Genomic DNA, 12,222 nt, shown 5'->3' on the forward strand with positions numbered 1-12,222 from the left:
TGGGTAAATTCGACCTCTCTCCCTGCCAAATCTCTCTTCTAACTAAAGGCCTCTCCTTTATACCATCCAGCGACACAGATTGGTACAAGATGGAAATGGAGATACGCCGATTCTTTCACAATCTAAGACTCTGTGACTTCTTTCAGGACCACAATGAACAAGAGGCCATTCCAGACAAGGGTCTACACCCAAAATCATCCTTCACACCTACAGATAATCAGATACCTGATGATCTGCTCACCTTTGAGAGGTGTGTCTTGCGAGACATCAGACAATTAAAGAGGAATAAAAAACAAACTACATCAGAATCTAACCAAGGGTGAGAGAAAAGCTTTAAAAGATCTATCGAAAAATAGGGACCTGATAATGAAACCGGCCGACAAAGGGGGAGGGATTGTTCTTATGATGAATGATCAATACACCAATATGATCATGACTCTATTACACAATGGTGCCAGCTATCAAACTCTCAGAAAGGACCCAACCAGAGAAATGCAAACAGAGATCTCTGAAATGGTCGCCTATGCCCAAGAGAGGGACTGGATAACTGACAAGGAAGCATCTTTTTTGACCACATCCTCCAACCGCACACCCTGTTTATATGCTCTCCCCAAGATCCATAAAAATGCACAAGATCCACCGGGGAGACCATTTGTCTCTGGATGTGGCTCCATTTTGGAACCATTAGGTCAATTTATCGACCACTTCCTTAAACCTTTAAGCATCAGAACTAAATCGTACCTCCGGGACACGATGCACACTATTCAGGTGTTTGAAAAATTGCCTTTCAATTCCTCACACCAATTGTTAGTAACAATGGACATCAAGGCATTATATACCTCCATCCCACAGGATGCAGCGATAGATTGCATATATGAGCATCTGACTCGAGAGTATGCCCAGCCTGGTTCACACCGGGTTCCACCAGAATTCGTTATCGAACTAGCAACCTTTGCCTTATGCAAGAATTTTTTTACCTTCGACAACCAGTTTTACCTGCAGGTCAAGGGCACGGCTATGGGTGTAACTTTTGCACCCAGCCTAGCTATTTTATTTATGGCTTCATTTGAAGAACAACATGTTTATAGCCAAACCAACCAGTGGATTTCAAACATCTCTCACTGGCATCGTTATATAGACGATATTATCTTTATTTGGAGTGGGGACGAGACATCCCTTCAACTATTCTTGGATTGGTTCAACACCCATAACAATAATATTCAATTTACTATGGAATTCAGTGCTACACGGATACATTTTTTGGACCTTGAAATCTCATGTCTTAACAACAAACTCATTTGCAACCTATTCAGGAAAACCACTGATCGCAATACACGTTTACACTACCAGAGTGACCATCCGCAACACATTAAACAGAACCTTCCGTATGGCCAATTACTAAGGATCAGGAGGAACTGTACCTCCCTTAATGATTTTTACGAAAACTCAAAAGCACCTAGTGTGCAACTGCATATGCGTGGATACCCCAGAAGATTGGTGAATACTGCAACTAAGAGAGCTCGCTTCACTAACCGAGACTCACTCCTAACACCCAGAACAGATTCCAATGAACCCACAGAAGAAAGACTTACATGTGTGATCACACATGGTCCCAACACCTTTGATTTAAAAAAGTGATCCGCAAATATTGGCCCATCGTACGATTACAACTCACTGACAAACCCATACCCCGGTTCGCTTTCAAAAGAGCGAGAAATATCAGGGAACACCTGGTTCATTCCTCATTTACATGAGTTCCACCACGCACAGGCCTTTGGAATTTACGCAAAGTCACAGGCCACTACCCCTGTGGGGCATGCTCGGTGTGCAAATTTACCAAGAAAGTTCAAACGTTCAATATTCGTGACAGACAATGGGTCTTGAACAACCAATTTAACTGCAAAAGCTGCCTTTTTTTGTATATTGTATTGAGTGCCCATGTGGCCTCCGGTACGTGGGACAAACCATGCGTAGCCTAGGGACTCGCATATTAGAACATCAGTCCAGGATCCGATGCAAGAATATCACCTCCCCTTTGGTTTCACACTTCTTATCCCACCAACATACCCCTGATGATATTTTCTGGTGGGTCCTTGACAGGATACAAACAGGCCAAAATATACAAAATAGACTCCTTGAACTAGAGAAAAGATGGCTCTACAGACTGGATTCCCTGCAAAATGGCCTCAACGAACAATCTCCATTTCAAATTTGCTCATATCGGCCTCCATTCAGGCCTACTACTTCCCATCAGAGGGCCCCCCATTACCTCCACCGTCATCATACCCATTAGACCACGGGCGAATCTACAAGAGGGGGTCCCTTCCATTTACCAGGGTGTGTCTTCCCTGTCGGGTCACACCTCATGCACAGGTCCCCCACACATTTTGGGGCCCATTTCCGGACACCATACCGCTTCTCGTGTCCACTTTTTCTTTCAATTGGGCCATGCATATTACGTTCATCATCTATGAGACTAACTTTGTCTCATTTACACACTTGAGCATAGCCCTGGGATGATATATGCTTTCTTAATGACACCCGCTCGATTTATACTTGCTGTCGGTGCACTAAGTGCACCATTATTTCATCCACCAGTCACCCGCTGCCTGGTGATAACCATTAGGGCTCCTTCCATTATTTATGCATTTCGCCAATTTGTTCAGCCCCTTATCTATATGGGGTCCTTCTCACCTTTGGCACCGCTCTGGGCACGCCCCGTATCATCTGCGTACTAGCAACATGTTTTGATCACTTGCAGCATCGGGTCTCTTTCTGTGTCTTCTTCTGTTCGGGCACAGCCAGGAACTTCCAGTATTCTAACGTGTCGGGTTCCTATTGGTCATTTGGGACACACTCCCACACGTCAATGCCTACCCAGGCTTCTTTGATTGGTTGCCTTTCACCAGTTTTTGCCTCCAGCCTCCAATGCGTGACGTCGTTGCCATAGCTATGGACGTCGCCTTTCCACATTCCTTGCCGAACTTGCAGTGTAGTTACGAGCGCGGTTCGCTCACAGCACACAGCTGACCCTCCTGCCTCACGGGTGTCCGTGTACACCAGAGCTTTACTCTCCACTTCGCCAGGTACTTCCTAAATCCACTATTCACCGCCAGGTCGTGACTTTGGCAGGCCCACTTCATGGCTCATATTCTTTTCTTTTTCTTGTTTCTTTTATTTCCTGTCCCAGAACCACGATTCCAGAACGCCACCATGGGGACTTTTTCCACTGGAGGACTCTGATGCAGCCTTCATACGGCACAAGATACAGAATCTTCTGTTCTTTTTTAAGGCGGGCTAATTTTCCAAGCTGATACACAGCAGAAACGCACACAGGTAATCCCTCAGGGCTACCTCGTTTAGCTGTCTACTTTTACGTGCCCTTTTTCCTGACCAGCTCTAGCATGTACTATTACTCATTATCATTCTCTACATGTCGTTTCCTTAGGATTCAGATTATTACACGATTTCTGAACACGGACATCTCTCCTACACGTGACCACTTAAGTTTGCCATTCTTTGACTACTCGCCAACCATTACATTCTATTGGCGGCATGGGAACTGCCCATTCTTCAGCGGTTCCACTTTGTATTACCACATAGGTAAGCAGCTCATTGCCTGATATTACAGAGCATTTCCAGTTACCTTAGAGACCCCCACCCTCCATTTCCTGCACTCCTTCTCCGCCTCCCTCTACTTCCTTGCGCTGGTGGGTTGTCAGGAACCGCATAAAGCTATCTGGGACACAGGTGATTCATAGTTGAAGGGAACAATGTGCCATTATTTTGTTTACCCCACAGGGACTCATCAGCACCTTGTCAGAGAATTCTTGGTTCATAGGTTATTATTACATGGCACCGAGCAGTGCTCTGCAGACATGACCATGGTCTTCGATCTGCACTCAGATGAAAGTACCTTATCTACATCAAAAAATTATTTTTGTATATAATTGTATATAGCTTTCTACACCCCATTTTTCTTGTTAGTACATTATTTTTTACTTTCTCGACACCTTCATAAATCTTCTTTCCTTCCTCCTTTTTTCATAAAACAGGGTCCTGCTACTTATTGCCCTGATGAAGGCGGAACACTCTCTCCAACTGTGAAGATTACTTTCTCCACTTCGCTCTCACCGTCGAAACACATTTTTGATTAAAGGGAACTGGAGGTCTTCCATAAAACACCTTAGCCAGCTTGGACCCAGAACACGTTCTCAGTCCTCCATTTCAAAGGACACTCCTCTTTTTTGAAGCCTCTCTTGGGTTCTTATTTTCCCTCGGATGCGTTGGCAGACCCAATCCCAGTTTTTCAATATTTTCATTTTGGGATTTTATTTTTAATTAATATGACCATACATTGGAAACAAGTTTTTGTAACATTTGATGTTTACAATTTGCTGTAACAATACAGTCTGAAATACTGTATTGATTTCCTGAGCAACTTTACTGTATTTTTCTGTTCTTATCTGCATAGGAAGAATTGAATACCTAAGTGATAAGGAATTCTTGTTCATGTCCTGATTTGTTCTGGGTTCTCTTTTCTCTTTATTTCCTGATTTCTTCCGTGTTCTTTTTGTTTTTCTCTATTTCTCCTAGGTTCAACCCTTTTGATATATGGTTTGAAAGATTTTATATCCACTGTTAAGAATGTGTTAACTATCTTGTTAATTAAATGTTTGGCTTTATTATATGCATAAACTGTTCTACATTAAATGTGTTTTCAATCTTTACGAATGGTTATGACTCTGTTATATACAGTTAGATGTAGTCTTTTATAACTGTTAAGCGGCTTCACTTCAACACTACAGCTAAGTCAATGCCTAGTCTGGGATGCTGAGGAAAACCCTTATTGATGTATTTTTATGTCCAGTTCAGTACTCTGGATGACAACCCTTGTATAACACCCCCCTCTTAGAATCCCCCTGACCCCACTGAGCCAAGAAGTAGGTTTGTTTTGCAAATTAAAATGTTTATTTGGGAAATATAGCAATATATATCTATCACACTTTTATAATAAATTAATATTGGATATCACACTTAAAAGATGACAGTGATCAACAATGGATAATGTTCTACTGGTAAACTGATTTGGTTACTTAGAAGTAGTATAGAGGATGAGGTAGCTGAAATGCTTTATGGTTTCAAGGAAATGCAAGGTGGAATAAATGCAGTACAGAAAATAAACTGATATGGTTTCACAAGAGATAATATGTTCACTTTTCCCCTGGTGGCAATTCACCCACCCCTATATGCAATGCAAGGAGATGGAAGTAACACACACAGTCTTCAGGAATACAATCAAATACAATACGGAATTCGCCCCCCCCTTCCCCAGCAAGCAAGGAAGTGAAAAATGCTAAAATTGCTTTTAATTCCCTATAGGAGGTTCCGGGTGAGTGGTAGACACTTTAAATCAGTTCAGGTCAGCCCTAACAATGGTTCAGCGATGGTTATTAGGTTGCAAACGAATTTTAGCAGTTCAGGCAAAAGCGGCTATCTTTTTACAGATGACGAAATCAGGCCAAATCGCAAATCGCGGTAAATTTTGCGAGTGCGTAAATCGCGATTGCGGTAAAAGTATAAGGAGTAGGAAGTCGGTTCTAGGCTTGTTGGAAAGCTTAGATTCTAAGCTTTCAGGGGAAAGTTAAATCCCGTTCCTAGGACAAACGGTTCCAGAAATACGGACGATATTGTGAAGGTAGTTTTTCAGATTTAAAGTAAACTCAAAATGACAAGTGACAGCTTGCAGCTGCAGAATTGACAGGTGACAGTTGTGCAGCTTTAAAAATGACAGATGACACGATTTCCAGGAGGCTGTTCTAATTGGGTTAAAATAGTTTGGATTAGATTATTTTAACTAAGAGATTGGGTTCTGCACAGTTCTGGCGGATACTCACTCCTAATTTTGAAATGAATGGGCCTCGTCACGGATCTGGTCAACACGTCCAGCTGTGGTTCTCTCTACTCGGCGGGTCAATCAGGCACCGGTTCTGCTCACAGCGATCCGGATCTCTGGTTCTGCTCACAGCGGTCTGGGTCTGGTCTGCAGTTCCGGCAAAAGTTCTTGGCAAAGAATTCAAACAGCTCACCCGGCTGTTGAATAGTTTGGTTAGGTTTGCTGGATTCTGAAGGCCTGCTGAGAATACTTTTGCTTGCAGTGGGCCTTCTAGGTTCAAAGTTCTGTAGTCTATGGGTCCCTGGTTCTGGTCTCTGTCTGGATGGGATGTCGGCCGTCAAAATGCTCTGCAGAAATGGAAAATGAATCTCTCTACCTGTCCCAGCAGTCTCTTTTCATGTGTTTTGGAAGTGGGTGTGTGCGTGGCATAACTGAGCCTGCCCCTCTCTACTTGTCATTGGCCCAATTCTCCCCTCTCCCATGATTGGGGGAAAGAAATGGATTGTCATCATGATGAGGTCTGTTTATGGGTCAGAGGATCCTCCCCTGGTCAATTTGCCCACAAATCTATATTTGATTCAAATACATATTTCCCAGATACACAATTTGTTGAAATTACATGTACACATTATATATTCCTTATGGGCCATGCTTGTCCGCCTCTGATCTTCCTGGGGGCTTGCATTCAAAAATGACAACATTTTGCGCTTTTTGACTGGTTTACCAATATCGGACATTTACCAAAAATTACACAAGTGTGCGCAAGGAGTATGGACATTAATTGATGAAGTGTCAGATTTTTAACATGCAGACATTTGGAGTAATACCCTATTTTCCGCTAGCAACCCCCCAGAATACACCACAGGGTCCTAACACCTCTTAAAACGTGCACAGAAAAATCACCAGAATAATGATATTACTTATATAATTCTGACAAGTCCGTACTATGAATCATCCATCTTTTTTAAAATTATGCTCTGGCCCAGCTGGGTGTGGTTTAGGTTCCAAAGCACATGGGGGAAGCTTCTGTCTGTCCCCGCCTCCAGCTCGGGTGGCTCCCAGAGGCACTTCTCCTCCCACTTCTCCCAAGAGGAAGCCACTTTACGGCCCCCCCAATATAACATTTGCCTGAGTCCAGGACAAGGCTTTGTTCAACCTCCTGCAGGTGCCCCTCCCCTAATCTAATCAGAGAGGTGTCATCTCCTTTTGGTGGGGAAGCAGGAGGCAGCCAGGCCTGGGAATGCAGTTTGATCAAGTTTCAACTCCTGTCGGGGGTTGTTGTCAGGCAGAATTCAGCTAAATGTCACTTTAGTTCCCAGTTTAGATTAAAACTTACAATTTTTACATATACATTAAATAATTACTTCCTTCAAGTCATTTCAGAATATAGTTTTACATTGTATCCACCTCTTAGCAAGTCTTTCCTTGGCCTGGTTTGGGTTCCTCTGTTCAGTTTTACACAAAAGTCTGGTGGTTTTAAAATGCCGGCTTTCTGATAGTGGTGAGTACCGGTATTGCATCCATTTTTGGGATCTGTCTTGAATTGCTGCATTTCAATAGAGTGGCCTTTTGCTTGATAGTATAGGACCCTTGCTTAACATTGTTTTGATGGCATCCTTACAGTAGAGTGGTGATGTGGAACCCCCCACAAGAAGGTTGTATCTTTGGAGTGGTCTTGTGCCAACTGTGCAGTTCTCCTGGATTCTGGCATGAATGTGGGCGGCGACAGCTCATCCCCACATCCAGCCAGTCTATTGATTTAGTTTGTTCTGGGATAGAATAATGGGCGGCGACAGCTCATCCCCACATCTACCCAGTCTAAGGATTCAACATGGGTCAAAACCCTTGACAAACCCCCCCGCCCGACTGCGCTTTGATTCGAGTCGAGGGGAAGTCGGGTGCCAAGGATGTTTTGAGCCTTGTGCTGGTATGTCCGCATTATCTTCTTCCAATTCTGTAGATGGCACTGTTCAGCATCTTTTCCTCCACCCAGTTGGATCGATCGGTCCTCCTCACCAGTCCTGATGGGAATATTGGGCGGTACTCCGGACCCCTCGGATCTTTGCTCCCGGTCCCTGGGTGTCCTCCTTGGCCAGTCTCCAGGTTTTCTTTCTCCTAGGACGACAAAGGAAAGCGGCAATACCTATTCATAGACATTTCTCCCCCACTATTGATATAGTGGGGTGACATATACATTTTATACTTTAATAGACATAGCATTCCAATTTTTGAAAACAAGATATAATTCAGAGACAGTGGCTTACAAGTGTCATAATATTTTAGAGACTATATATGGAATATTTTAGGGTTGGAACTGAATTAATCTGGAGGTGTCCCTCTGGTATTGCAGAGGACTCCTCCAGTTGCTGCAGCGTGTGCCTGGGATGGCAACACTTTAGCTGATTTATATGTACCCACTTGTCTTCCCCTTCCGCCAGACTACCTTTGGGGATGCGGATCTTGTACGCTACAGGGGAAATCTTGTCTATAATTTCAAATGGTCCCTTCCATGTAGGCAAATATTTTCGCTGTTTGGCCTGGTTCCTTTGGAAATTGTATAGATAGACCCGGTCCCCCACAGTATATTCCTTCCTGGTGGTCTTCAGGTCGTAGTGGGTTTTCATGCTATCAGCGGATCTTTCTAGATTCCGCTGAGCATAGGCAAAAGCATGCTGAAGGTGTTTCCTTAAATTCTCCACATACTCATGAGTTGTGGAGGCATTTATCAGTGTCTGCTCTTGGGTCCTGTAGAGCAGATGCTGGGGAACACCATCTTGCGTCCGGTCATCAACTCAAATGGTGACATTTTAGTTGCAGATGAAGGGGTAGATCTGATGGCCATTAGGACCGGAGGTAATCTGATATCCCAACTTGTCCCAGAATCTGCCACAAACTTTTTTAATATGCTCACAATGGTTCGTTTGTATCTCTCCACTGCTCCAGAAGAAGCTGGCCTGTAAGCAATGTGTAGCTTCCTTTTAACCCCCAGTATCTCCCACATCTTTGTCATTACTTCACTGGTGAAGTGGCTACCTCTGTCTGACTCAATCCTTTGAGGTAGACCAAAACGTGAAAAGATGTGGTTAATCATCAGGGCAGCTACTGTTTCTGCCTTGCAGTTTGGGGCTGGGAGACATTCCACCCACTTGGTAAACAAGCATGTAAGGGTCAACATGTACTTGTTTCCTCTAGACGAGCGAATTACAGGGCCTACAAAGTCGATTTGCAAATTTGACCATGGCAGTGTCATCCCCCTCTTTTGGAGAGGCGCACGGTGTGTGAGGGATGATGGCTGAAATTGTGCACACACAAGACACCCCTTCAAGTATTGGTCGAGGTCGTGCCCCATGTGTGGCCAGTATGCAACCTCTCTTAAGATTTCCAGTGTTGTGTGACACCCCCTATGACCGGCGGTGGCCACATCATGGGCGTGACTTAACATCAGGCTTCGGAATGAGGTAGGAATCACCCACTGATCATGGCCATCTTGGGATTTCCTTACCAACAAACCGTCTTGGATTCGGAACATCTTTGGACATTTCATCAACACTCTAAGGTCCTCCTTCCCAAATGTAATCGGTATCCGTCAGGGGAAAGTTCTCAGGGTCCTCAATGTGTTGGTAAAACTTACCAATTATTGGATCTCCCTTCTGAGCTGTAATCAAATCAGCATCAGGGGTCTCCTTACTCCATTGTGCAGTTGAAAGATCATTGTGAGCATTTGTCTGGGACCTAGTGATGGCAGTAACTTGGATTTCACCCAACAGGGACTCTATTTCTATTAGATCCCCTTGGATGGCCCCGGATTTGGCCAGCTGATCAGCTAAGTCATTTCCAGTTTTGTCTGGTCCCTCTACTTTGGAATGACTCTTGATCTTTTTCCAGTAGATGGTCATCCCATTCGATGTGACCAGATCATCAATATTTTGGATTAACTTCCCATGTTTCAGGGGTTTGTTATTAGCACATAACATGCCTCTGGTTTTCCATTTAACCAGGTCCTCCACGAACCTGTTCTGTACATAATCCGAATCTGTGATTATGACCAGTTCGTGGAGTTGATGTTGGACAGCAGTGAGGATGGCCTCATGCACAGCCATCAATTCTGCCACCTGACTACTTCGGGGACCAATTTTGTATCCAGCGGAGGGTTCTGGGGACTCACTCACCCATGCATTCCCTACGCCGGCCACCAGTTCTTTCTCCCCATTGTTGTCAACATGGTACGAGCATCCATCCACATAGACAGTGGGCATTCCCTCACACTTGTCTTCTTCAAAGACTTTGTGTGGGGAATTAAGGTATGCCTCCATGTTGTCCTTGATTTTTAGACTTCCGTCCTCGAGACAGTTTTCTCTGGCACAATCATGCAAGTCAGCCAGACCTTGCGCGAGGGGCCTCTTCTTGTTTTGGCCATATCTGACCTCCACAGGAAAGCCTTGCATTGACAGAATCCAGGAAGTAATTAGGGAATTACTCACATTTCCGGCCCGGATTCTGTCACTTTGGAGATATTGCAGAGGCTGGTGTGGAGTCTCCACTATGATGTGTTCCCCCTGGATAAACGGGCAGTAATTCTTCAATGGCCACACCGTTGCCAGGAGTGCCTTCTCACAATCATTGAATTTTTCCTCCACAGAGGATAAAGTTTTGCTCGCATAGGAGATTACTTTATTGACCTTGTCATGCTTTTGGTATAATACTGCCGTCAAGCACGTATTAGAGAACCCTGTCTCCAGGAAAAACTCCTTGTTCTTGACAGGGTAAGCTAGGCAAGGCGCTTGTGAAAGGCTTCTCTTGAGTTGTCTTACTGCCTCGGCTTGTTCTGGACCCCATTCCCACTTGACCCCCCCCTTCAAGAGATGAATCAGGGGTCTTGTGATCTCTGCGTAGCCCTCAATGAACTTTCTGCTGTAATTAGTCAGTCCAAGGAGGCTCCTTAGTTCCCACAGAGTTGTGGGATCCTTCAGTTTCTGAAGTGCTTCCACTTTCTTTTCTTGGGGACAGAGACCCTGAGGAGTAATCTCATGCCCCAAGAAATTAACATGGGTTCTACACCACTGTGCTTTCTGAAAGGAAAGTTTTGCTCTGGCGGCCCTCAACTGTGTCAGAACATAACGGATCTCCGCTATGTGTTCCTCCACAGATGAACTTTTGATGAGGACATCATCTACATAAGCCAGGTTACCTCTCGTATCCAGGTCGGGCATGGCCTTATGTAGGAAAATGTTGAATTCATTGCCGGAGTTGAGGTATCCGAAGGGAGTCCGGGTCCATGTGTACTGCTGGCCCCCAAAGGTAAAAGCCAGTTTGTATTGGTCCTCCCTACTGACCGGCACGGTCCAGTATCCATTGGTCAGGTCTATTGCTGTGAATACCTGCGACCCCTGAATCTGGGCCAGCCCTTGGTCAATGTAGGGCAGAGGCCATCGGGAAGTATGGACCCGTTTGTTGAGCTCACTAAGGTCGGCACAGAGTCTCCACTGGCCGTTTGGCTTCAATATTCCCAGCACCGGATTATTGAAGGTGCTGTGTACTGGACGTATTATTCCCCGGGACTCAAGGTTCTTAATTATCTCAGTAAGGGACTCCATGGATGCGAGAGGCAAACGATATTCCTTCACAAACACTGGAGTCATTCCAGGGGCCATTGGAATTGTTGTTGTGTGGATGTCGGTGCGACCACAGTCATATGAGTCTACCGCAAAGAGATCTTGGAAATCCAAGAAAACTTGTTTCAACTTTTGCTTCTGTTCCAGAGTCACACAGGCATCAGCTAGGTTGACTATCTCTTCCACCATCTGCCTGAAGCCTGGAAAGACTTCTGGTTTGGCTATCTCAGCGGCCTCCTCCAGCTGGGTGGAGAAGTCCCTGGTCAGAGTGCTGATTTGGACTGGAGGCTTCAGGTGGGAAAGGCAGCCCTCATGGACCTGGAAAATCACCTCATCCCTCCTGAAGTCACAAGTCACATCTTCCTTAGCATAAGGGCAAGAGGTGTACACCAGGAAGTTCCCTCCATGCCGGGTGAAAATCCTGTCTGGTGTTGTATTGTCATCACTGTCACTGTCAAAACAGTCCTTGGGGATTTGTCCTAACAGTTCATTTCCTAAATCAATGGAGAAATGTTGGTCATCAACCGCCATTCCAATGATGGTGCCTGCGGCTAGGGTAATACTCTGTAAGTCACTGTTATCCACCTATATTGGAATGGTGTCATGTTCTATATTGACTAGTGGAGTTGGGTTTACCCCCAACCCTTGCTGTTGGAGAGAAGCATTTAGATGTATATAAGCATCAGGGTTTTTCAATTCTTGTCCTCTTTTAAC

This window comes from Ambystoma mexicanum, chromosome 7q (assembly GCF_040938575.1).
Source record: "Ambystoma mexicanum isolate Mex_15411 chromosome 7q, UKY_AmexF1_1, whole genome shotgun sequence".
Lineage (NCBI taxonomy): Eukaryota > Metazoa > Chordata > Amphibia > Caudata > Ambystomatidae > Ambystoma > Ambystoma mexicanum.